The sequence below is a fragment of the Rhinatrema bivittatum genome, chromosome 14, assembly GCF_901001135.1.
Source record: "Rhinatrema bivittatum chromosome 14, aRhiBiv1.1, whole genome shotgun sequence".
NCBI classification, from domain to species: Eukaryota; Metazoa; Chordata; class Amphibia; order Gymnophiona; family Rhinatrematidae; genus Rhinatrema; species Rhinatrema bivittatum.
In genome coordinates, this window is record NC_042628.1 from 61699521 (window position 1) to 61726563 (window position 27043).

General features: G+C 50.2%; 1 long non-coding RNA gene across 1 annotated transcript; it reads left to right on the forward strand.

Moving 5' to 3' along the window:
* Window positions 1-1835: 1835 nt before the first annotated feature.
* On the forward strand, window positions 1836-26686 carry LOC115075567. The gene is made up of 3 exons (XR_003852559.1): window positions 1836-2272; window positions 8817-8972; window positions 26653-26686. It is a non-coding gene; the product is annotated as an uncharacterized LOC115075567 (long non-coding RNA).
* Window positions 26687-27043: the final 357 nt, after the last annotated feature.

The following is a 27043-nucleotide window of genomic DNA, read 5'->3' on the forward strand; positions in this document are numbered from 1 at the left end:
TCTAAAAAAAAAAAAAAAAGTTAACGCACAAACTGTGAAATATTGGCTCGAGTGCAACCATTCTGTGGAACAGCTCAAATTCTTTGTGGTGCAGTGCTTACATTTATCCATTACCGAGCAACAAGTTATTTACAAATGGCCAACTACTGATCCAGCAGGCCTCAGTGCGGTAACAGAGGGAAGCTTTTTTATAAGCGCTTTTACCTGGGTTATCTGTTGTTATCATAATTCCACTGATAATTTTATGCAATCTTTTGTCTGAGTTTCATTTACTCAGGTGTTTGAGCATTCTTTGATTTCATCAATTATATTTAAATAGCCCTCAAGCATCGCGGGACCCAGCCTCGATCTGGGTCTCAGCAGATGAAAGTAGAAGGAACGCCAAGGTAAGCTCCATTTGAGTAGCTTTCCCCTTAAATACTTGTTTTCAAACACATTTGCATTATTAATGTGAGCGAGTTCAAGTTCTTTTCAAATAATGTTTATGGAAACGTATTTTTAGATATTATAGGAAGCTGGGCAATCATGTATTGCCCTATGACTAGTAACCTGTGAACAAGTGGCGGTTAGCATAGGAAGAGAGGGGGTGGAGGGAGGAGGCGGGAGAGTGGAAGCAGGCAATGGCAATAGCAACAATTCAAATTGCTGCATTGCTATTGGCTGTGCGAGCGTTTGAAAGTGGGTTACAGTTAGGCACGTCGGTCAGTTGGGCAGAAACAGCAGGCAAGAGGCAGAAAACTGTTTTTCTGTGTCTTGCTAGTTGTGGAGGCTCAATTGCGATTTTTGCGGGGTTTTTGAGAGCAGTTTCGGCTAGGAGGTTTTTTCACGTTTTTCAGATGAGGAAAGAGAAGAACAGGCGGGCCGTGAGAGCAGATGCGTCGCCGTCGAGCTGCCCGTCAGCTTCGGCATCCAGCTACAGGGACCCTATAGTGCCGGTTCGTTCGGTCCCCCGGGCCGGGGTAAGTCGCCCCCCCCCCCCCACCCCCCCCGGTGGTTCTTTTGCCTCCCGTGCGCCCGCGGTGGGCTTGGCCCCAGCTTTCTCGGTTCCCTCATCCCTCAGCCTGGTTACTAGGGATGGATTAAATCGCCCCTCCCCCGGCGGCCTGCCCGCCCCCGCTGTCCCCCCAGTGCGTTTAGCCCTTTCTAGCTCGCCCACCCCGTTCCCCCCGGCCCCCCCCTGCTCTCCATCTCCGATTCGGGCGACAGCGGGGTTGAGCCGGAGGATGTGCTTGAGCCCGCGTCGCCATCCGTGCTGCTTACCGGCGCTCCCCGGCTTGCCGGTCCCGACTTGACGTGCGGTTTCTGAGGGGATCTGCCCTCGATCGAAGAGTGGGGACGTAAGGGCCCGATCCGCCCCCCGACACGTCCGCCCGTCGAAGGAAGCCATCCCCCTGCAGCGGAGAGCGAGGGGGAGGAGGTTCCTCCCAGGAGCTCTCCAAAGCGCAGGCCCGGCCGTGCTCCGCCCCTGTCCCGACCCCCTGCCAGTGTTCTCGCCGGGGCGGGGGAGGTTCCTCCACAGGCTCCGCCTATTAGAGGCCGGATTAAAGACAGTAGAGGGAGGGTTAAGGGTTTGGTGGAAGGTTCGGTAGGAGAGAAGGAGGAGGGGACGGATCGGGTTGCCAGCGTTGGTAAAAGGAGCAGATGTAAGCAGCAAGGGAGCCTAAGCAGTCAGGGGGGTCGCAGGAGAGTAGGGCAGGGCCATGGAAAGACAATTACAGGGGCTCAAGGGGAGAAGGATAAGAGCAGCCCGCGACCAGTACCCTCCGTAGGGACACCACAAAGGGAGGGGGAAAAGGGGGAGCGTAGCATTTCTGTGGTGGTGGTAGCTGATATTCTCAAGCACTATTTTAATAGAGAGACAGGCGAAGGGAAGGGGAGTTGGAGAGATCTGGGGAAGGAACTCGGGGTTTTGGAGGGTGGTTACCCTGGGGCAGCGGGGAACAAAGTGATGGTATATGGCAAGGGGAGGTGGAGGAGTTATTACATGGGCAGAGTCAGCCTGAGGCATATAGTACACATGCGGGAAGGAGTGTTCTGCTTTCAGAAAGGAAGGCTTTTGACGGGGGGCAGAGGGATTTTGAGTCTGTTGCAGGGTTTGATGGAGAGGAAGTTCCAGGTCCGTCAAGGCGGGAGGCGTGGAGGGAGAGAGAGCCCGAGGCGCAGAGAGAGATAAGAAGACAGTGATCATCGCAGATGAAGCTGCCTGACCGACAGGGAGTGAGCGAAGGAACGGAAGGGGTGCAGGACAGCGGTGTGACGCGGGAAGGAGCAGGTATGCAAGGTCATATAAAACAAGGCAGACGGGTACAGAAAAAGAAAAGGAAACGGTCTTTTAGGAGCTCTTCTTCGAGCTCCTCGTCTTCGTCTAGTAGTTCGACTAGCACGAGTCAGAGTAGGATTTCTGCATTAGGCGAAGGTCCAAGACAGGATGCAGGGCATCCGGCGCTGGCTTCCTTAATGGAATTGTGGGAGGAAGTTCCTACTCGATTAGTTAAGAGAATCCGTAAGCGTAAGTTTGTGGACATATTTAAATTACTGGATGGGAAGAGAGGGAGAAAAAGAGAGAAGAAGAGAGCTAATAAGAAGGGAAAAGAGGAAAGTTCAGGACCCAAAATTTCAAAGAATATTGTGAATTGGGTTAGGGGTTTCCTTCGTTTGGCTAGTGTGGTTAGCCATTTTGATGCTTCTCAATATGGGGCGTTGCTGTTTTATGCGGACAGCATATTAGGTGCGTTCAGGGATTATGATGGTTGGGCTTGGCTCAACTATGATGAAAAATTTAGGGACAAGATGGCGGGAAACAAGTTTATGTCCTGGGGGTACCAGGACATTCATCTGTGGTTAACACAGATGACGAATAAAGGCGTGGGAAATTTATTTATTTTATTTAACACTTTTTATATACTGGCATTCGTAGGACACATCATGTCGGTTCACAAGTAACTGAGAAAGGAAATTACAATGAACGAGGATGGAGGGCTAACTGGGAAATAGTTGGATAATATACGAACTGGATAACATATGAAAGTACAGGATAGAAAGTCAACGAGCAGGGATATAACTTTGTTGAACGACATGGAATTTGCTTATCCATGTTAAGATAAAATATGCATAAGCAGTGTTAAGGGGGCGTTTGTGTGCACTTATAAACTTGGTATATGAACTTATTTACAGTATAAAGGAGGCATGTGCACTTATGTACAATTATATGCAGAGGGAGGAGGGAGGGAGCGAAGGGGGAAAGGAGGAAGGGGTGGAGGGAACAAGGAAACATTATGGCAAGGTACTTTCAGGGAAAGTTTACTAGAGGGTGACGGGCGGGGTGGAAGGGAGGCTGCGGGGTGCAGGGGAAAGGTGTGGGGAAGGGAGCAGGGGGGGTACTGGGATGGTAAGAGGGAGGTAAGGAGAAGGTATGGAGGCTGGGCGGGAGCTGAGATAGTTCAGAGATGAACAATGATTAGGGTTGAGAGGAGTTGGGGTATGCCTGTTTAAAGAGCCATGTCTTGATTCCTTTTTTGAAATGGCTCAGGGACAGTTGTAAACGGAGTTTGGCAGGAAGGGAGTTCCAGAGGGTGGGGCCTGCGATGGAGAAGGCTCTTTCCCTGGTAGTGGTAAGGTGCCCAATTTTGAGTGAGGGGGTTTGAAGGGTGCCGGCGAGGGAGTTTCTAGTAGGGCGATTAGTTTGACGGAACTGTGGCATATCTTCAAGCCAGGGGGAGTTGTTTTTGTATAATGTGTTATGGAGGATGGTAAGTGTTTTGTATTGGGAACGGAAGGCAATGGGGAGCCAATGTAGATCTTGTAATATGGGAGTGATATGATCAGTTTTTCTGGTGTTTGTTAGGATTCTTGCCATAGCATTTTGGAGGATTTGAAGGGGTTTAATAGTGGAAGCTGGGAGGCCTATGAGGAGGGAGTTACAATAGTCGAGTTTAGATAATATGGTAGTTTGCATAACAGTACGGAAGTCGTGGGCGTGTAGGAGGGGCTTCAGTTTTTTGAGGGTTTGAAGTTTATAGAAGCCCCCTTTTAGCAGAGATTTATGTGGGATTTGAAGCTTAGTTGATTGTCTAGGGAAACTCCTAGGTCTCTGACACTGGGCGGTAGTGTGTGAGCTTGTGAGGCGTTTTGAATCATTTGGTGGATCGAGTCGATTGGTTGATTTGTTATGATAAGGATTTCAGTTTTAGAGGCATTGAGTGCAAGGTGGAGATTGGAGAGGAGAGTGTTGATAGATGTCAGACATATTTCCCAGTACTGCAGGGTTTCGTTGAGGGATTTCCGAATGGGAATAAGTATTTGTACGTCGTCTGCATATAAGAAAAAATGTAGTCCTAGTTTAGAGAGTAGGTGGCAAAGTGGGAGTAGATATATATTGAAGAGGGTGGACGATAAAGAGGAGCCTTGTGGTACGCCTTGTGTGAGGGGAATGTGAAAAGTGGGATGGCAGATAGTACAGTGCGAGGTGGTTTGGGTGGGGTTCAAGGGGGTAATGCCAAGAGTGCTTCCTTTCGAGGTTTGGAGGTTCCTCGGCAGCAGGTGCAAGGCGGACAGTCCACGGGAGGCGTGTTGGATGTATGCTGGAGGTAAAACAAGCTTACTTGTTTGTTCCCTGAGTGCAAGTTCCGGCACGCATGCTCGGTTTGTGGCGGGGCACACCCAGCCACAAAATGCGTTTGTGGGCAAAAGCCTGCTACTGTAAAAGGTAGCAAGCAGTGAAGTATTATATCGGAAGGCGGAATCCCCGATTATGACCACAGCTTTGGTGGATTCTTTACGGGGTTATCCGAATGCGGAGGCAGCTGAGTTTTTACAAAAAGGGTTCACGGAAGGGTTCCGTATTCCGTACGTGGGCCCAGGGTCGGGGGGGGGGGGCAAAAAATGCGAGATCGGTTTATAGATTAGCTGAAGTGGCAAGGGAAAAATTAAGGGTTGAAATATCGTTAGGTAGGATAGTTGGGCCGTTTGAGGAGCGGGTATTTCACAAGATGCATCTGTCTCCTTTGGCGGTCATTCCGAAGAAAGCAGCTGGAAAGTTCCGTTTGATTTTGAATTTATCACACCCGGACGGGTCTTCGGTGAATGACATTATTCCGAGGCAGGACTGTACAGTGCAGTATGCATCCCTTGAGGATGCCTTACGGTTGGTGCATAGGGCCGGAGAAGGAGCGTTGTTAGCCAAAGCAGATATAGAGTCAGCCTTCAGGCTGTTGCCAATCCATCCAGAGTGTTTTCCACTCTTAGGGTTTTATTTTGAAGGTGGGTATTTTGTGGATCGTTGTTTGCCGAAGGGATGTGCAGTATCCTGTGCATTTTTCGAAGCGTTTAGCTCGTTCTTACAATGGGCAACCATGCAGTACAACAACAGTGCAAGCATGCTGCACTACTTAGATGATTTTCTGTTCGTGGGGTCCAGAGAGACGGATGAGTGCCAGAGACAGTTGACAGGTTTTTTTGTCTGTGGCAAAGACTTTGGGAGTACCGATCGCTAGGGAAAAAACAGAAGGGCCGGTTACCAAACTTACATTTTTGGGAATCGAGTTAGATTCGATTGAAATGGTTTCACGATTTCCGGTTGAGAAGGTGGTACAGTTGCACGGGATTATTCGCTTGGTACATGATGCAATGAAAGTAACCCTGAGGCAGTTGCAGTCGCTCATAGGTTCTTTGAACTTTGCGTGCCGAGTCATTCCAATGGGTCGAGCATTTATTAGACGGTTGTCGGCTCGAACAGCGGGAGTGAAAGCGGGGCATCATTTTATACGGGTTACGAGGGCAATGAGAAGTGATTTGGCAGTATGGGACAGATTTTTGAATTCATTCAATGGAGTTTGCATGATTCAGGAGGAGGAGGTATCGAATGAGGAGTTGGAGCTGTTTTCGGATGCGGCGGGATCTTGCGGTTTTGGTGTGTGCTTTCGGGGCAGATGGTGCGCTGAAGCGTGGCCTGAGTTTTGGGTGAGCCAAGGTTTAGTTAAAAACATTACGTTTTTGGAGCTTTTTCCGATTATAGTAGCGCTGGCTATTTGGGGGCATGAGTTACAGAACAAAAGATTAGTGTGGTGGTGCGATAACCTAGGAGTAGTGCAAGTGGTGAATAGACAAGCGGCAAAGTGTTTGAGGGTATCGGAATTGATTAGGGAGATGGTGTTCTTATGTATGCACTGGAACATGACGATAAGAGCAAGGCATGTGCCGGGGAATTTGAATTTGATTGCTGATGCTCTTTCTCGTTTCAAGTGGGACACATTCCGGAACAAAGCACCCCAAGCGAGTCTGCGAGCAGAGGCCTTTCCCGAACAGTTGTGGCAGATTGGCAGGATGACACCTGGGGATTGATTCGGCAATCGGTGGCGCCGACGACTTGGAAGTCTTATGTGTCTGGACGTGGAGTGGTAGCTCGGTTTCTGAGGGGCTTGGGGTGGGTAGGCGGGGAGGTAAGGGAGAAGGATGTGGTACAGTTCATTATCTGGGCAAAAGGGGCTGGATACTCGTTAGGATCCGTAAGGTGCCAGTTGGCGGGTTTCGCCTTTTTTCAGAAGTTAAGTGGCGAAAGAGATCCGGCAAATAGTTTTTTAGTAAGGCGTATATTGAGGGGATGGCGGCGAAGGTATGAGCATAGGGGGGATCAGAGGAAGCCTATTCGTTATCAAGAATTGGTTCATCTGATTGGACAATTGGAGGCAGTTTGCCGGTCACGTTACGAGGTTTTGCTTTTTCGAGTGGCTTTCGTGTTTGCGTTCTTTGGGGCTCTGCGCGTTAGCGAGCTGGTGGCTAAGTCCAAGATGCAGAGTGGAGGGTATGGATTGAAGGTACAGGACGTGTGGGTATACGATAGCGAGGTAAAGTTGCTGATACAGAAGTCCAAAACCAATCAATTAGGTAAGGGTTGTTGGATTTCGTTGGTAAAGGCGAGGGATGCGGAGGCATGTCCTGTGCGGTGTGCGCAGAACTTCGTGCGGGTCAAGGCTAATGTCGGAGGTTTCTTTTTGGTTCACGAGGATGGGTCGCCGTTAACAGTATTTCAATTTGCTCGCGTACTGCGGTGGGCAGTCGAAAGGTTGGGGTGGGATGCGAGCTCATATTCGACGCATTCGTTTCGAATAGGGGCGGCTACTTCTGCAGCAGAGTTGGGTTGGTCGGCAAACAGGATCCAAAGAATAGGTAGATGGAAGTCAGCCGTTTTTCGATCTTATGTGCGTAAATAAAGTGGTTGGGTCCTATAACCAAATATTTTGTTTTGCATACATTGAAAGGGTGGATAGTGGGCGAGAATGTGCCTGGGTCGTGGGCCATTCTTATGTTCATCGTGCTCAAAGAAGGGCCGGCAAGAGGCCATATGGTGAAAATTTGAACTTGAAGGCAGACAGATGGAGAGTGCGATGGTTTGGCAAAGGGGGTATGCAGTGGGGGGAGCTCCTTTCTGTCCTCCAGGGTAAAGTCCGTAGGTGGGGTGCCCCTAGAATTCTGATTATACATTTGGGGGGGAACGACATAGGAAAATTGACGTGTCGGAATTTGGTGACCATTATGAAAAAGGACCTGGCACAAATATTGAATGGTTTGCCGGGGACAAAAATAGGATGGTCGGATATCATACTTTGCCTTCAGCATCACAAGGAGCCTTTATGGCGCAGTGGAGTTAAAAAGGTTAACAGGCAAATTGGAAAATGGTTGGTGCAGCAGGGGGGCTTTTGGATTCGGCATGAGTGGTCCTGGAAGGTACTGGGGGGGTTCTAGGAGATGGTGTGCATCTTTCCGATGTGGGCATGGATCTCTTTAACAATGCCCTGGAGGAGGGATTGGAGCGACAAGCTAATTAGTGGGCCGCAGTGGGGGAACACAGGCAAGGGTTGCCGGTGTTTGTGGTGGGAAACCCGAGCCATGAATTGGAAGTTATTGTATTTCTTGGGGGAATGATGGTGGAGGGGGGGGGGAAATGCCCGTGTAGTTTTGGGGCTGCTACACGGGAAGGCCTAACGAGCAAGGGGGGGGGGGGCCGATGCTCAGGCCGCACGCTTACCCTCACTGGTGCCGTGGCGGGGTGAGTTTAGGGGGGGGGGAGGTGTTGACTTACCATTGGAACACGATAGTAAGTGAAGATGAGCTCATCGGACAAGAAGGAGGGGGGAAAGGGGAAGGATATTTGGGTATTTTGTTTGATTGTATTAATGTGTTGTTGGCTCGGGTTAGTTGTTAATAAACTGCGGCCTTTTTTAAGTGTTAAGCCAAAAAGTTGTCAGTGTTATTATTTGTCAAAGGGGGAAGGGAGAGGAAATCAGCGGTAAGCCATCTTGTTTCACATGTTATAAAGACACCGATGAATAATCGTGTGAGCCACGCTTTAGCAACGTGTCCAACGCTGTGCCAACAGGTTATTTTCCAAACAGATTCACAAATACCCCCCCCCCCCAATTTCCTCGCACTTCTTCTCCCCCCTGCACCAATTTGTATATAGTTGTATATATTAGTAAGAGTATATATTAGTAAGAGTTTATTCATATCAAGTTTTCCAGGTTAATCCGTCCTAATTCTTCACACCCTTGCTCTTTATCTAGACTTGTTCTGTATCTCCTCCTTTTTATTTTATTTTTATCTCTGTTAAGTTACCGAGTTCTTTGTATTTTTTCCCAAAATGTGATCCATGTAAACCGATGTGATGTCCTTCGAATGTTGGTATAAAAAAAGTGTCAAACAAACAAATAAATAAATAAATATAAAATGCAAGTTTATAGATTTTTTCGGTTCTTGAGCAATGTTTTTACTTTGTAGGATATAATCAGTTTCTAATATAGTATGTGTCATTTTTTTCACAGCGGTGAGAGTCCTCGATGTGCAATAAATCCCCCCCCTCCCCTGAGGAAGCTTATCAGAGCGAAACAATAAGGCCTTTCTCAGGGTTTGAGGAACCTTTCTGCTGCCAAAACAACTTGAGAAGTTCAGAAAGGAAGTGCTCCTTGAGGGTTCTTGAGGTTTGTGGAACTTTTTTGCTGCCAAAACATCCTTATGAGCTGAGAAAAGAAACACTTATTTACAGTTTTTTTTGCTCTTCAAGTAAGTGAAAGACGTTTTCACTTTTCTTCATGTAGCAATCAGGTGTTGCACCATGAGACTTACCTCTAATAGAGGCACCTTGAGGTGTTTTCAAAATGTCATGTGATTTAGATACATTTTTGCACAAGTTTTGTATATGGATCTTCACTGTAAAAACGTTTTGTACTCAGCTTATAAATAATACATTTAAATAAATTTGCTTATATAATATGATTGTGAAATGCATACATAATTATTCCATGTTTTCTTTATTTTTGTATACAATATGGGGTAGATTTTATAAAACTACGCCCGCGCGTACTTTTGTTCGCGCACCAGGCGCAAACAAAAGTACGCCAGCGCGCGTAAAGGGGTGCACATTTGTGCACCTTGCGTGCACCGAGCCCTACGCGCGCTGCTCGTTCCCTCCGAGGTCGCTCCGAAATTGGAGCGGCCTCTGAGGGAACTTTCCTTCGGCCTCCCCCCACCTTCCCCTCCCTTCCCCTACCTAACCCACCCCCCCAGCCCTATCTATACCCCCTACCTTTATCGCGAAAGTTACACCTGCCTTAGGCAGGCGTAACTCGCACGTGCTGGCCTGCTGCCGCCGCGTGATTCCCCGGCCTGGGAGCGATTTCGGAGGCCTCGGCCACGCCCCTAGGCCGGACCTACGCCCGCGACATGCCCCCGACACGCCCCCAGGAAAGCCCCGGGACATACGTATGTCCCAGGGCTTCCGCGCACTACCGAGCCTATGCAAAATAGGCTCGGCGCGCGCAGGGGGGTTTTGAAAGGGTTACGAGCATAATTTATGCGCGTAACCCTTTTAAAATCTACCCCTATATATGTATATATTTTGAATTTTTAGCAATTGAAATATGCCATCTTTGGGAATGTGTATTTCTGTTCTTTTTGTATTTTGCTCTTCTTTAGTGTCTCACTGTTTAGAGTCTGGTGTTCTCTTCAGGGTTCAGACCAATCACTCACTTTATATTTGTGACTGACAGGGCTTGCATCAGTAGTACTCTCTCACACACACATACACACATTTACTTAAAACACCTGGCACCAGGTAAAAATAATAATGGATTTATTATTAGCTTACAGGAATAATTAGACAAAGGGAATGGTCTGGTGTTGAGCTGATTAACTAACTTTCCCCTCCAAAGATAATCTTCTCCATTAGATAGTGCTTTATTTCTGCTGCTTTTTATTGTTGCTGGATTCTTATAGTTGTTGTCTAGTGGTATTATTTTTGCTAGTTGGTTTAAATTCCCTGTGTGTTTTTAAGGGAAATAAAAACAGGGCTGTAACTATCAGACTTGTGGGTGTGGTGTGTAATAGAGATGTGAATCGTGTCCTCGATCGTCTTAACGATCGATTTCGGCTGGGAGGGGGAGGGAATCGTATTGTTGCCGTTTGGGGGGGGGGTAAAATATCGTGATAAATCGTTAAAATCGTTAAAACCCGCTAAAATCGTTAAAACCCGCTAAAACCCACCCCCGACCCTTTAAATTAAATCCCCCACCCTCCCGAACCCCCCCCAAATGACTTAAATTACCTGGTGGTCCAGCGGCGGTCCGGAACGGCAGCGGTCCGGAACGGGCTCCTGCTATTGAATCTTGTTGTCTTCAGCCGGCGCCATTTTCCAAAATGGCGCCGAAAAATGGCGGCGGCCATAGACCAACAGGATTCGACGGCAGGAGGTCCTTCCGGACCCCCGCTGGACTTTTGGCAAGTCTTGTGGGGGTCAGGAGGCCCCCCCAAGCTGGCCAAAAGTTCCTGGAGGGCCAGCGGGGGTCAGGGAGCGATTTCCCGCCGCGAATCGTTTTCCGTACGGAAAATGGCGCCGGCAGGAGATCGACTGCAGGAGGTCGTTCAGCGAGGGTTCCGGCGCCTCGCTGCACGACCTCCTGCAGTCGATCTCCTGCCGGCGCCATTTTCCGTACGGAAAACGATTCGCGGCGGGACACCGCTCCCTGACCCCCGCTGGACCTCCAGGAACTTTTGGCCAGCTTGGGGGGGCCTCCTGACCCCCACAAGACTTGCCAAAAGTCCAGTGGGGGTCCGGAAGGACCTCCTGCCGTCGAATCCTGTTGGTCTATGGCCGCCGCCATTTTTCGGCGCCATTTTGGAAAATGGCGCCGGCTGAAGACAACAAGATTCAATAGCAGGAGCCTGTTCCGGACCGCTGCCGTTCTGGACCGCCGCTGGACCACCAGGTAATTTAAGTTATTTGGGGGGGGGGTTCGGGAGGGTGGGGGATTTAATTTAAAGGGTCGGGGGTGGGTTTTAGCGGGTTTTAGTGTGCCGGCTCACGATTCTAACGATTTATAACGATAAATCGTTAGAATCTCTATTGTATTGTGTTTCATAACGGTTTAAGACGATATTAAAATTATCGGACAATAATTTTAATCGTCGTAAAACGATTCACATCCCTAGTGTGTAATCAGTTGCACAGCAAGGAGTATTGAACCAAGGAAATACCAAAATCTAGGTAGAGCACAAATCAAAAGAGAGGCTGTTTATCAATGTTATCATCCGTTTGGGGACCAATGGCCTTGCTAGAAATGGTATCCATAAACTACAGAATGACTTACAAGATTTAGGGAAGAATATTAGACACATGGCAAAGACCTTTGCCTTTTCAGAAGTATTACCTGTTTATGGAAAGGGAAAGGAAAGCCTATGCCATATAGATAATTTCAATTCCTGGCTCAAAAGCTGATATAAAGTGGTTTTGGATACATTGGAGGCTGGGGCAGTGTATGGAGCATTTAAAGTTATATGGTAAGGATGGCCTATATTTGTCTACGGCAGGAAAGAGGATGCTAAGGGAGAAATTCAGATCTTTCATTATCAGTCATTTAAAGAGTAGAGATGTGCTTCATTTTTAGGTATCGGGTTGGGCTTCAGTCGGCTGCTTTGTGCAATAATTTAGTTTTTTCACATGTTGTCTTTTTTTTTTTTTGACGAACTGCGTTATTTATTTATTTATATTTATTTATTTGTAGATTTTTAAATACCGACATTCATCGGAACATCAAGCCGGTTTACATTATAACAAATTAACAAGAGAGTGAAATACAATAAACAGGGATGGAGAAGGGGGGAGCAGCAATGAAGGAGGAGACAGGATAGCAGTAGGAAGGATAGGGAAAGAGAGAAATTTGATAGGAACATTCAAAGAATATACATTAACAATAGACAATATATGTACAAGTGGGCTGGTAGGTACCAGACCATTGATGGCAGTGAAAGGGTGAGGTGGGGGGGGGGGGGGGGGGGGGGGAGGGAGGGACAGGGTAGGATAAGTTTAGAGTGGAGGGGGGAACTTATAACACAGTGTTTAGGAGTCTTTGCTTGGGGGAAGAAACATTGTATTTTGGAGTCTTTGCTTGGGGGGAAGAATAGGGGAGAAAGAGGAGAGGCAGATAGGAGGAGGGGAGAGTGAGTGGGCTAAGGGGTTAGAGTGCAAGCTAAGTTTGGTCAACATCTGGATAGGCTAATGTAATAATAGAATAATGTGCACTGTCTAGGCATTAGTGCGCACTATCTCGGCGTTAGTGCGCACTAACAAAAAGTGCAACTTAAAAGTTAAAATGTATCAATTTATGAGGAGTTTTGTTGCGGCCCCGGTTGCGAGTGCCGCGACCGGGATCTTACCTTCTGTGTTGGGCTCCGTTCCGGGGGGCGCCGCGGCGGGCACCGGGTTCTGGTCTTGATTCCAGGCGGCTTCCGCGTGGCGCTGGTGGGCCGGTGGGATACATCTTCGGCGCGTTTCCACGAGGGAGATGCCGTCGCCTCGCTGAATTAGCCCCTCCTCCCTGGGTGCGCGCACGCGCGAAAGACTGGGAGTTAAAGCCCCTCCTCCCTGGGTGCGCACGCACGCGAAAGGCCGGGAGTTAAAGGGCCTTTCCTGCCTTGGGCGCCCCACCTCCCTTTCTGACGTCAGATGCCCTGCCTCCCTTTCTGAAGTCAGATGCCAGCAAATACTTAAGGCCGGCGTCTGCCTCAGCTTACTGCCTTGCAACAAGTTTGCTTATTGTTGCAGTGTGCCTCTGGAGTTCCTGCTTGTAATTATTCTAGTTGCCTGCTTCAGTTCCAGCCTTGATCCTGGTTCCTGTCCCATTTGCCTGCTTGAGTTCCAACCTTGATCCTGGTTCCTGTTCCAGTTGCCTGCTTCAGTTCCGGTCTTGATCCTGGTTCCTGTTTCAGTTGCCTGCTTCAGCTCCAGCCTTGATCCTGGTTCCTATTCCAGTTGCCTGCTTCAGTTACAGTCCTGATTTGTGTCCGCCTTCGGTTCCAGCCTTGGTCCTGTTCCAGACTTGCCTGCCTTGACCTTGGATCTTCTCATCGGATTCTCCTCTTGCCTAAGTCCCAGCAGCCCGGCTCCTACGGGCTCCTCCCGGGGGAGCGCGGGCTTCTAGGGTGAAGAGCCTTCTCTTCAATCCGTCCAGTATCTGCCTCCCAGCCTGTTCCGCTAGTCCGGAGACTATTTCCATCTTCTCCGTCAGGCCGGCCTAAGAGTCCACTAAACCACTTTAACAGTTTGCAAGGCCATGGACTCGGCGGATTTGTCAGGTCTCCAGGCAATCCCTGGAATTGCCCAGCGTGTGCAGCAACAGCAGCATTGCATAGATGTTCTTGCAGCGACTGTAGAGCAACTTGCTAGTCGTTTGGACGCCATGCCAGATCCAGTGCTGCTCTGCTACCAGCTTCAGCGGTAAACATTGGTTCAACTACTCAGCTATCGGCGCCGTCACATTATGCTGGAGAGGCTAAGACTTGCCGAGGTTTTCTGAACCAATGTTTTATACGATTCATGCTGCTTCCTCAACAGTTTCCAACTGATGCTGTAAAAGTTGTTGCGATCCTGCCCGCGCTCCTCGCGGGCAGGCTCTTACCTCGTGCGGCCAGTCGGGCCGCTGACGCTGTTGCTGTCGCGCCTGTCTCTCCGTGGTCTCCGGGTCCCCCTCCGTCCGCCTTCTGTTCCCTGCAGCGGGGCCAACCCGCCGCGAGCTCTCCCTCGCGGTCGGGACCCCCGCTGCTGCTTCTGGCTCTCCCCGGCATGCTCTGCCGCTCCCGGGGTCCTCAGCCGGCAGGGAGGGCGTCCCTGCCGGTGCCCGTGCTGCAGTCTGGGTCCTTGCCCGGCAGGGAGGCCATCCCTGCCGGGCAAAAGTACGCCAGCCTCTCCAGCCTCTCCAGATTCCTAGGGCGCGGGCGCGCGCCTCTCTACTCCTCTTCTAGGGCCAGCCAGGTGTGGCCCCCTGCTGGCCCCTCCCTGGGCGTTGTCCTCATCAGCCCTGCTAAAGGGCTCAGCAGTCAGTCTGTCTTTGCCTTCGCAAGGAGTTGGTCACTCCTGGGATTCTACCATCCTTGCTCCAGGAGTTGTCCGTGTTCCAGCCTTCTGCAAGGTCCAGTGTTACTTGTTCTCTGTTGGAGCTCCTCGTCCCATCTGATGTCTACCTGCTGTTCCAGTCCTGATGTCTACTTGATGTACCAGCCCTGATGTTTGCCTGTCCATGTTCCTGCCCTTGGCCTGTCTTCCAATCCAATCCCGTGTTCCAGTCCAGTTGATGCCTTTACCTTGCCTTGGCTGCCGGTGTGCAGAAAACCCTGCTTCAGGCTGCCGGTGTGCAGCAAACCCTGCTATAGGCTGCCAGGAGTGCAGCAACCTGCTTCTACCCTGTTCCTGAACCTCCTGAAAGCTAGCACCTCGTTCCTGTGTCTTCAAGATGTCCTGGTGCCTCGCGGCAAGCCATGTCGTGGTCCGTGACCAGCCCATGGGCGGGCTGAGTAGGGCGCTTCGTGATGCAAGCCATGCACCTCGTTCCTGAGTCTGTGAGAAAAGCCTTACCTTGTTCTTGAACTCTCTGAAAGCCTGGTATCCTGCGGCAACCCCTGTCTTGGTCTGTGACCAGCCCCTTGGGCGGGCTATGTAGGGCGCTCCATGTTGCCAGTCTCGTACCTCGCCCTTGAGTCTCCTGTATGCATCATACCTCGTTCCTGACTCCGCGTCTGCACCTCCAGTACCCTGCTTCTGAGTCTACGTCAGCACATCCAGTACCTTGTCTCTGAGTCCACGTCTGCACTTCCAGTACCTTGCTCCTGAGTCTACGTCAGCACGTCCAGTACCTTGTCTCTAAGCCTACGTCTGCACTTCCAGTACCTGTGCCTGAGTCTACGTCTGCACTTCCAGTACCTCGTTTCTGAGTCTCGTCTGCAACCATGTTCCAGTCCTCGCTGCCCTGGCCTCCATCCGGCCTGCCGCTTCATGCCGTACCCTGCGGCAGGTCCGAAAGGGCTGGGATCGGTCGGAGGACTGTTCACAAGACCAACATAGCATTGTTGGGTCTTCCGAAGCGTGCAGGCCCGGAGGAGGGCCTGTCTTCCAGTCTTCACTCCAGCTTGCTTCCGTCCAGCCCATGCTCGGGCATGCCACGCCTCCCGCGGCACCTCTTCAGAGTCTTCTGGCGTCGAGCCGCGGCCCAAGGGCACACACATCTCCCAGGAGTGGGATCGCTCTCCAAGCGCTCCGCAACAAAGGTGGCGTATATTCTGTCGTTGCTTGATGGGAAGGCTCTAATTTGGGCGTCTCCACTCTGGGAGCGGAATGATCCCTTGCTCAGTAATTTGTCGCAGTTCATCTCCAATTTCAAGTTAGCCTTTGATGACCCGGCTCGCTTAACCACCGCCACCTCGGAACTACTGCAATTACGCCAGGGTTCCCGCTCTTTAGCAGATTATGCCATGGATTTCCGCACACTTGCTCTTGAAATTGGGTGGCATGATGACAACCTCCGGGCTGTATTTATGGAGGGCCTGTCCAGGCGTATCAAGGACGAGTTGGCCGTCTGTGATCTTCCAGAGGATCTCAACGGCCTCATAGATTTGGCTGGTCGTATTGATCGTCGCCTCCAACAAAGGGCAAGAGAACTAAGACCCACTCGATGTACCCCGTCTCTAGCTCCTGTATTCTCCAGACAACTATCTTCGGTCCCTTCTCCAGGAGCAACACGTCCTGATTCTGCTTCTGAGGAACCCATGCAGTTAGGGCGTACTCCTCTTACCACAGAGGAGAGACAGCGCCGCCGTACTCTAGGCTTGTGCCTCTACTGCGGTCAAAAAGGCCATTTCCTCGCTCGCTGTAAAGAGTGTTCAGGAAACGTCAGAACCTAGGAGGTCGTGAGGAGCTACTCCTAGGCTGTGCTGGTACCGCACCTCAATATACTGTACCCATCACACTTGAATATCCAGGGGGATCGTTGGAGACCCTCGCCTTTCTGGATTCAGGAGCAGGGGGCAACTTCATCCTGGAGGATTTGGTACGCCAGTTACAGATCCCCACTTGGCCTCGGGAGGTGCCGCTGCGGATTACCTCCATCTGGGGAACACTTCTTCCAGGGAGAATCTCTGCTTCCACGATACCCTTGACTTTACGCATTAGGGCAATCCACTCGGAGGAGATTGCCTTCCTTGTTCTGGAGAAGGCCAGCCACCCCGTGGTGCTAGGCCTACCATGGTTACAGAAGCACTCTCCGATTATCCAGTGGGACACATTACAGATCGTGAATTGGAGCCCCTTCTGCTTCGCTAACTGCCTGAAGGTTCCGAGAGTGTCCGTTCTCCCTCTCTTGCACACCACCATCGCTCTACCTGCACTACTGCATGCCGACTTCTCCGACGTATTTTCCAAGACGAAGGCGGAGATCCTGCCTCAACATCGGCCGTTCGATTGTGCCATTGAGATTTTACCAGGAATGACACCTCCTCGGGGAAGAGTATACCCCTTATCACTACCAGAGACTCGGGCAATGTCCGAATACATCTCGGAGAACCTGGCAAAAGGATTTATCTGACCTTCAAAATCTCCAGCAGGGGCGGGCTTCTTTTTTGTAGGTAAAAAGGACGGGTCGCTAAGACCATGCATCGACTATCGGGGTCTCAATGCCATCACCAAGCGGGATCGTTATCCACTCCCACTGATTCCCGAACTCCTGGATAGATTACAGGGAGCTAGGATCTTCACAAAGCTGGACTTGCGGGGCGCATATAACCTTGTCCGTATTCGACCAGGGGACGAGTGGAAGATTTATTTTTATTTATTTATTTAACACTTTTTTATACCGGCATTCGTAGGACACATCATGTCGGTTTACAGGTAACTGAGAAAGGAAATTACAATGAACAAGGGAGGGGCTAACTGGGTAATATGCAAAATACAAAGGAAGAGAGTCAACAGCAGAATTACAACTTTTTGCATTCAAGTTAGTTAAGTATGCAAAAGAACTTATAAACAAATTAAACGAGGCATGTACACTTGAGAAATTAGCATATGAGGGCTTATTTACAGTATGAGGAGGCAAGTTCACATATGTATAGTTAAAAGCTAGTGGGGGGGGGAGAAAGGAGGGAGGGAGCAGGGGGAGAGGGGCGGGTGCGGTAGAGTGAAAAGGGGTACAGTAAGGCACGGGTACTTTGAGGGAGGGGTTGCTAGGGGGTGAGAGGGAGGGGTATTGGGGGGCTAGGAGTGCAAGGGAAGGAAGCAGGAAGGGGTGGTGGGAAGGAGAGGGGGAGGACAGGGAGGTGGTATAAAGGCTGAGCGTGAGCTGAGGTGGTTCGAAGGACAAAATTAGGATTGAGAGGAGTTGGGGTATGCCTGTCTAAAGAGCCATGTTTTGATTCCTTTTTTGAAGTGGCTCAGGGATGGTTCTAGGCGGAGTTTGACGGGGAGGGAATTCCAAAGGGTGGGGCCCGCAATAGAGAAGGAAGATTCTCTATTATATTATATATTCTCTCTCTATATATATATTCTCTATATTATATATTCTATATATTCTATATATATATTCTATATATATATAATATAATATATATAATATAATATTATATATATATATATATATATATATATTCTATATATCTCTATTATATATTCTCTATATTCTAAAGGAAGATTGCCTTTAACAGCAGGGATGGGGCACTATGAGTACCTCGTCATGGCCTTCGGACTATGTAATGCCCCGGCAGTATTTCAACATCTCATGAATGAGGTACTTCGTGATTTACTGAATACGTCTGTCATCGTGTACCTGGATGATGTATTAATCTACTCACGGGACTTGTCTTCTCATCGCCTACATGTCCGTCAGGTATTACAGTTACTCAGGGACAACGGATTATATGCCAAATTGGAGAAATGCTGCTTTGAGAAAGATTCTCTTCCCTTTCTGGGATACATAGTCTCCACCACCGGATTCAAGATGGATCCTGAAAAGGTAGCCGCCATCAGAGACTGGCCCCGGCCGAGGGGGCTAAAGGCGGTGCAGCGTTTCCTCGGCTTCGCAAATTTCTATAGACATTTCATTCCACACTATTCTTGTATCATGGCTCCTCTCACCGCCCTAACTTGGAGAGGAGCTGACGCAGTGGATTGGCCTGATTCAGCTTGTCAGGCGTTCAAAATCCTCAAAGAGGCTTTTCTACAGGATACGTGTCTTCGTCACCCTGATCCACTTCGTCCATTTGTCGTAGAGGTGGACACATTGAACGTCACGGTGGGAGATGTGCTTAGTCAATGTACTGACTCTGGTCAGCTCATGCCATGCTCATACTTTTCCAGGAAATTCTCTGTTGCCAAGAATAATTATAGTATCAGGGATAAGGAGTTACTAGCTATCAAGCTCGCCTTTGAGGAGTGGAGACAATGGTTGGAGGGAGCCATCCATCCCGTTACAGTATATACGGACCACAAGAACCTGGAGTTCCTGTCCCAAGCCCAACGCTTAAACCCTCGACAGGCCCGCTGGTCTCCATTCTTCAACCGCTTCAATTTCACACTACACTACCGGCTGGCTGCCAAGAATGTTTGAGCGGACGCTCTTTCTTGCTCAACGGAGCTGGAGGAAGAGGAGGACCAGCCCCAATACATCCTAGAGCCCGCAAAGATCAATCTTTCCGGGACCACTGTATGTTCTCTTGGTAAGACGGTGGTTCCCCGACGGTCTCGAAAGGGATTCTTGCTCTGGGCCCACAACTCCCTTACGGGGGGTCACACTGGCCGAGAGAAGACTCTTGACTTGGTAAACCGCTTCTACTGGTGGCCAACCTTGAGGAAAGATATTTGTGCATTCGTAGACTCCTGTCCCACCTGTGCGATACAGAAGCCAGGGACGGGGAAGCCTTGGGGTCTACTCCAACCATGCCCATTCCAGTGGAACCATGGACCCACATCGCCACCGATTTTGTGGTGGACCTTCCAGCCTCAGAAGGGAATACAGTCATCTGGGTAACTATAGACAGGTTCTCCAAAATGGCCCACTTTGTTCCCTTATCCAAGTTACCGTCGGCTCTCAAACTAGCCAGCTTGTTCACTCAACATATCTTCCGGATCCACGGTCTGCCCCAGGACATTGTCTCTGATCGTGGGCCTCAGTTCACCGCTCGGTATTGGAAGGCATTATGTAAGAAGTTCAATGTGCAACTCAATCTGTCCACCGCCTTTCATCCCCAAAGCAATGGGCTGACGGAGCGCACCAACTGCTCCTTGAAGACTTTTCTTCACTCCTTCGTCAACGAAAGACAGAATAACTGGGTGCAGTTATTACCGTGGGCAGAGTTCTCGTATAACAACCATTCTCATGCAGCCACAGGCAGTTCACCGTTTTTCATCGTTTATGGGAAACAGTTACGACCACCTCTACCACTGCCGCTTCCTAGTGCAATTCCAGCAGTTCAAGCATCCGCCCAGCAGTTGCAATCTCTGTGGACGTCCATCCAAGGGAGACTTGCCAAAGCAGCCAGGGCCATGAAAAATTGGGCAGATCGTCACGGACAGCCGGCAGCCATCTTCCTTCCCGGAGATCGAGTGTGGCTCAGCACAAAGAACATTCAACTCCGAATCCCGTCCCGGAAGTTGGCTCCGAAATACTGTGGCCCTTTTCATATAGCTGAGTGTGTGGGGGCCGTTTCTTACCAGCTACGCCTACCCTCCTCGATGCATATACATAATGTATTCCATGTCTCCTTGTTAAAACCTCTCATCCTCTCCATCAAGTTCCTGATGCAGCGGATCCTTCTGTGCCCGATGAGCCCACCTATCAAGTTCGGGAGGTTCTGGATGTCCGCTTCCACCAACGACGATGGGAATATCTACTTGCCTGGGAGGGTTGTGGCCCGGAGGACAACACATGGGAACCAGCCCGTAACATTCTAGATAAGGAACTACTGCTCGAATTCTATCGCCAGCATCCCGGTAAACCTGGGCCTTCTAAGAGGGGGCGTAAGAAGGGGGGTACTATTGCGGCCCCGGTCGCGAGTGCCGCGACCGGGACCTTACCTTCTGTGTCGGGCTCCGGTCCGGGGGGCGCTGCAGAGAGCACCGGGTTTCGGTCTCGATTCCGGGCGGCTGCTGCGTGGTGCTGGCGGGCAGGTGGGATACATCTTCGGCAGCGTCTCCACGAGGGAGACGCCGTCGCCTCGCTGAATTAGCCCCTCTTCCCTGGGTGTGCGCGCGTATGAAAGGCTGGGAGTTAAAGCCCCTCCTCCCTGGGTGTGCGCGCGTATGAAAGGCCGGGAGTTAAAGCCCCTCCTCCCTGGGTGTGCGCGCGCGCGAAAGGCCGGGAGTTAAAGGGCCTTTCCTGCCTTGGGCGCCCCGCCTCCCTTTCTGACGTCAGATGCCCCGCCTCCCTTTCTTTTTTTTTTTAAATTTATACTTTATTAATTTTTTAATTTCAGTTACAAGTAAATATTTCAATGCGTTCTCCATGTTCCAGAAAAGAAAAAACAATATAATTGAAAACATACTTCGCTTTACAGCAAAAGGAAAATACAATATCCTGGTCAGGTACACATTGTAATATATTTAGGAAATAGGAGGAGACCAAGATTATATTAAGCAGATCATAGGTAATCAAAGTAATTTGAAATTAAATACTGAGACTTGAGGATAGCCAATAACCATATTTACTCTTATCCAACTACTCCTAGATTCACTTAGGTACAAGATGGTCCATCTAAATAGCTACGTAGCTGTATTGGCTCTGTAAAAATATATTTTGCATTCCCATAATATATAAAGCAACGACAAGGGAACCGTAACATAAAACGTGCCCCCCTTCCCACCACCTCCCCCCTCATTTCCAGAAATTTTCTACATTTCAGCTGAGACAATCTAGCAATGTCTGGGAAAATCTGGATACACTGTCCAAAGAATTTTAGTTTTTGGAACCTGAAATAGTGCTTTAATACACCAACCTCAGGTTTATCTCCATTTCGAAAGATTTTTCCAAGAAGTCCGTTAAATCTAGCGATTCTTCTTCTCCTTTTCCTTGATTGTTGTTATTATTCCCAATAGGATTTCTCTGTGTTAAATAGTAAGTAGATATTATAGCTGGGGTCTTTCTATCGGATACTTCAGAATATTTGTGAAATAACTTTTCAATAAGTCTACAGGAGACTGTAGTTTCGTTTTTGGAAAGTTAAGAAATCTTAAGTTTGCTCTTTTAACTTGATTTTCAAAGAATTCTACTTTGTTTTCCACCATTTTTTCAGATTTTATAAGATTTAATTGGACCTCTTCAATTTTCTTAACTTTCCCTTCCAAATTAATTATTTTTTCTTCAACAGAAGCCAGCGAATCCTCTACTTTCTGTGTTTTAAGCATTGCTTCTTGCACAGTTGAAGTTAAAGTAATTATAGATTTCTGCATAGTAATTAAAATATTTTTAATCTCCTCCAACGAGGGAGCCAAAACTGAGGTGGTTAACGGGGTTAGATTGTCCATCCTGTTTCCTACCTCCAGGAGTCCTTCGCCATTTTTCTGCTGTTCCGGGCGTTGTTGTGCCTGCTCCGAGTGATTCCTGGAACCCGCCAAATTCAGGTTCTCCGAGGGGATTCCTTCCACCCCTCTCTGGTTACCGCTCACCATTAGAGAAAACTGCCCAAGTGCCTCTGCACTCACTGAGCGTTTCCTTGGTGGCTCCGGCAGCGTTGGAAGTCCCGGGCTTAACGAGATCTCTGAGGTCAGGAGGCTCGGCAGCTGCTCTCTGTCTGCCCCAGCGACCAATACTTCCGGGTTTGATATCGGCGTCCTCGTGAAGGCTTCATCTATCCTCGGTTGAAAAGAATGCTCTGGTGTAGAGGTAATTTCGCGAATACGAGCTTTCCTTTTAGAGTGAGGCATTATACTTCCAAAAAGAAATTAATTTGTGGAAATCGCTCGTTTAGAACACTCCTTCTCCCGGGAGCGATGCCCGCACGACCTCACAGCTCAGCGGCCATCTTGGTCTCCTAGGTTAAACCGCCCCGCCTCCCTTTCTGAAGTCAGATGCTGGCAAATACTTAAGGCCGGCATCTGCTTATCGTTGCAGTGTGCCTCTGGAGTTCCTGCTTATAACTGTTCCAGTTGCCTGCTTCAGTTCCAGTCTTGATCCTGGTTCCTGTCCCAGTTGCCTGCTTCAGCTCCAGCCTTGATCCTGGTTCCTGTTCCAGTTGCCTGCTTCAGTTCCGCTCTTGATCCTGGTTCCTGTTCCAGTTGCCTGCTTCAGCTCCAGCCTTGATCCTGGTTCCTGTTCCAGTTGCCTGCTTCAGTTCCAGTCCTGGTTCGTGTCCGCCTTCGGTTCCAGCCTTGGTCCTGTTCCAGACTTGCCTGCCTTGACCTCGGATCTTCTCATCGGATTCTCCTCTCGCCTAAGTCCCAGTGGCCCGGCTCCTACGGGATCCTCCCGGGGGAGCGCGGGCTTCCAGGGTGAAGATCCTTCTCTTCAATCCGACCAGTATCTGCCTCCCGGCCTGTTCCGCTAGTCCGGAGACTATTTCCATCTTCTCCATCAGGCCGGCCTAAGAGTCCATTAAACCGCTTTAACAGAGTTTGTTAGCTAGAGGTATGGTTCTGGGTTTCCACTGGTTCGCTCCACCTTCAAGACAGCTAATGGGAATGTAGAACCATTACTTTAACTCATCCGGCGTAGTGCGCACTAACGTGAGTCAGTGAGCACTATGGCATAATGTGTACGCACTGACTAAAGTTAGTACGCACTAACGAGAGCATGCTCTGTGGTGTCCCCAGGGGCCATTTTGCTTCTACTACATACTATCAAAGCTACAGATACTTAGTGACGTAAGCAGGGCCAGCAGACTGACTCTCTTGTCTCTTACTGTACCTACGTAGTACACACACAGCTCAAATTCTACCACTGTAAGTACCTTTTGTTTTAGTTTTTCTACAGTATTATATATATAGTTATACTTTACTAGTTACTTACAGGCCGATACAGTGCCGACGTGTAAAAAAAGTGCGGCAGAGCTGGGCGCCCGCGCGTTTGACGCGTGCACATTTTAGTTCTCAAGCCGCTCAATTCAGTATTCAAATTGGACGCAAATCCAAGCAGCGGCAAAGGAGCATCGAAAGCGCGCCTAGGAAGCGGTAGGCGTTCGCAATCCATTTTACTGTTTAGAGTGGTATACAGCGCCTATACAGTATCCAGGGTGCGCTGGCACCATACCTGTCATTTCAAATGTCGTTTCAAATGTCATTCCAGCAGGTAAGTGGATGTTTCTTTTCTACAGACCCCACATGGACACCTGGGCCGCTGCCCTGAGCATCTGGACGTCCTTGATCAGAGGCCACCCCCAACCTTCCACGTTCAGGCGCTTAAGGACGTGCAAGGACGTCCGGGCGTCTGTGAAGGTCGGGGCTTCAGAGCATGGACGCCCGGAAAGAGAAGGGAACGCTACCTTCCAAACGTCCATGACCGCTGCCTTGAGCGCCCGGCCGGACGTCCAAGGTCAGGGCTTCCGTTCATGGATGTTCCCTTTTCTTTCTGGGCATCCATGATCGGAGGGGAGGCCCCACTGCCTTACAACGTCCATGGCTGCCTTGAGCGCCCGGCTGGACGTGCAAGGTCGGGGCCTCCGAGCATGGATGTGCAAGGACGTCCGGGCATCTGGGAAGGTCGGGGCATCTGTGAAGGTCGGGGCCTCCATCCATAGCCGCTGCCTTGAGCACCCGGCTGGACGTCCAAGGTCGGGGCTTCCATTCAAGGACGTTCCTGCCTCTTTCCAGGCGTCCATGATCGGAGGCCCTGCTGCTTTCCAACGTTTATGGCTGCTGCCTTGGGCGCTCGGCCGGACGTCCAAGGTCGGGGCTTCCATTCATGGATGTTCCTGCCTCTTTCCAGGCATCCATGATTGGAGGCCTCGCTGCCTTTCTGGATGTCTGAAAGCTCTGCATGTGCACCTCTTCTGTTGGGGTGATTTTCCAGGGATGTGCAGGCCAAAAGTTTTCGTCGCATTCGGGATACGTATTCGTGGATGGCCGATTCCGTTTCATGCGGAAGTATTGAAAATTCCATAACTTGCCGATCCATCAATACGTTTCCCGGTCCCCTAAATAAAAATGTAACCCCCCCCCCCTCCCAGACTTACCAAAACTCCCTGGTGGTCTAGCGGGGAGTCAGGAAGCCATCCCTGCACTCGTTTGCGATTTCCTCACGGCGCCAATAGCCTGTGTCACAGGGGCTGCCGGTGCCATTGGTCAGCCCTCGTCACATGGTCACCGGCGCCATCTTGTGCTCCTACCACGTGACAGGTAGGTCATGTGGCAGGAGGTCGCTCCGGGACCCTCGTTGGACCCAACCGGAACTTTTGGCCAGCTTGGGGGGGCCTCCTGACCCCCACAAGACTTGCCAAAAGTCCAGCGGGGGTCCGGGAGCGGAGGCGCGGTGGAGCACGTGACGCCAGAGCGGAGGAGCACGTGACGCCGGAGCGGAGTGACGCCGGCGTCACGTGCTCCTCCGCACCTCCGCTCCCGGACCCCCGTTGGACCCAACCGGAACTTTTGGCCAGCTTGGGGGGCCTCCTGACCCCCACAAGACTTGCCAAAAGTCCAGCGGGGGTCCGGGAGCGGAGGCGCGGAGGAGCACGTGACGCTGGCGTCACTCCGCTCCGGCGTCACGTGCTCCATAAGTTGCCGCGGAGGAGCGGAGTGACGCCGGCGTCACTGTGCTCCTCCGCTCTGGCGTCATGTGCTCCTCCGCTCCGGCGTCACGTGCTCCTCCGCGCCTCCGCTCCCGGACCCCCGCTGGACTTTTGGCAAGTCTTGTGGGGGTCAGGAGGCCCCCCCAAGCTGGCCAAAAGTTCCGGTTGGGTCCAACGGGGGTCTGGGAGCGGAGGCGCGGAGGAGCACGTGACGCCGGCGTCACTCCACTCCGGCGTCACGTGCTCCTCCGCTCCGGCGTCACGTGCTCCACTGCACCTCCGCTCCCGGACCCCCGCTGGACTTTTGGCAAGTCTTGTGGGGGTCAGGAGGCCCCCCCCAAGCTGGCAAAAAGTTCCGGTTGGGTCCAACGAGGGTCCCGGAGCGACCTCCTGCCACATGACTTACCTGTCACGTGGTAGGAGCACAAGATGGCACCGGTGACCTTGTGACAGGGGTTGACCAATGGCACCGGCAGCCCCAGTGACACAGGCTATCGGCGCCGTGAGGAAACCGCAAAAGAGTGCAGGGATGGCTTCCTGACTCCCCGCTGGACCACCAGGGAGCTTTGGTAAGTCTTGGGGGGTCAGGAGGGTGGGGGGTTTAAATGTTTATTTAGGAGGCCGAATAAAACGGATATCTGTTTTATACGTGGGGGGTCGCGATGCGTTTCGCCTCCCCACGTATTTAACAGATAGCAAAAAATAAGTTGCGGATTACAAATCCGTGGAAAACGGATGCACATCCCTATGATTTTTCCTTTTTATCCCATGTGCTTCACTTCTGTTTGGTTGATTTTGCCTGTATTCCATCTGAACACCACACTAACGCCAGGGTCAGGGTAGGCGGTAAATATAGAGGTTAAAGACGCGGTAAATAAGCTGGTTAAAAAAATGATAATTTGGGCGCGTGTTACACTATCGGGGGGAATAGCTAATCCGATCATTAACATATCATATACATGCGGTTGGCGGAAATGGATACGCATCTTTTTCGGCAAGCGCTAAGGACGGGTAAAAGCCGATACTGAATCGTGCCTCCGTCTTACGCGCTCAAAACGTGCTTTCAAAGCGGGTTAAAAACCGCCGTGCTTTACTGTATCGGCCCGTTAGTTAGTTTAGTTATATAGTTAGTTATAGTTAATGCACTTTTTTTTTTGGTAAAGTAGCATAAAATAAAAATAATATAAAAATAATATTAAATGAAGTTACATTAGGGGAAATTAAAAGTTTAACCCACAAAGTACTTCATTTTATTTTATGCTAGTTTAGTGAAAAAAAAAGTTTAACACAGCAGAGATTGTCAGTGTCACCAGTGAGGGGGGAGGGGGGGGGGAGGATGGTGAAGGGTGAGGCAGCTCCCTCCCTGCATTACTAGTGTGAGGCTGGCTTCTGGACAGACAGCTTTCCTTCACAGATGGGGGGGGGGGGGGGGGGGAAGCTGCCTGGCCTCTCACTCCTCCCTCCCCCATGTCCCAGCCAGTGAATGGTGTGTGGGTGAGGGGGGGGGGGGGGAGATGGGAGAATGGTGAAGGGTGAGTCAGCTCCCTCCCTGCATTAGTCTGTGAGCTTCTGAATAAACAGCTGTCCTAAAGCACATACTATTTTTTCATCTTCTTTTCTATTTTCTCATGGTAGGATGGAACGTGAAAGGGATGATGATGAAGGAGTCTGAAGGCTTCAACCTGACAAAGGACTTCATGTACCAGAATTCCCTGCTTCATGACGGGTTTACTTACAGTCTGCAATACAGCTGTAATTAGGACATTGAGAAACTCTCTGTCAGCACATTGCACATTTTCATTTTTTTGGCTTCGCTGTTCTTATTCTCTGATAAGCTTTCACTGCTGTAACCTAGATTAGAACAATGGATGTATTATGTGATGGGCTGTATTACTGCAGACTCGCAAATTCCTTTCCAGAACTGCAAGTCCCAGCAGCCTCTCCTGCAGAACATGGGAGAAGTTTCACGAAAGTTCCAGGGTGTCTAGGGAGGGGGTCAGTAGCCCCTTCAGCCGGAATATGCTTG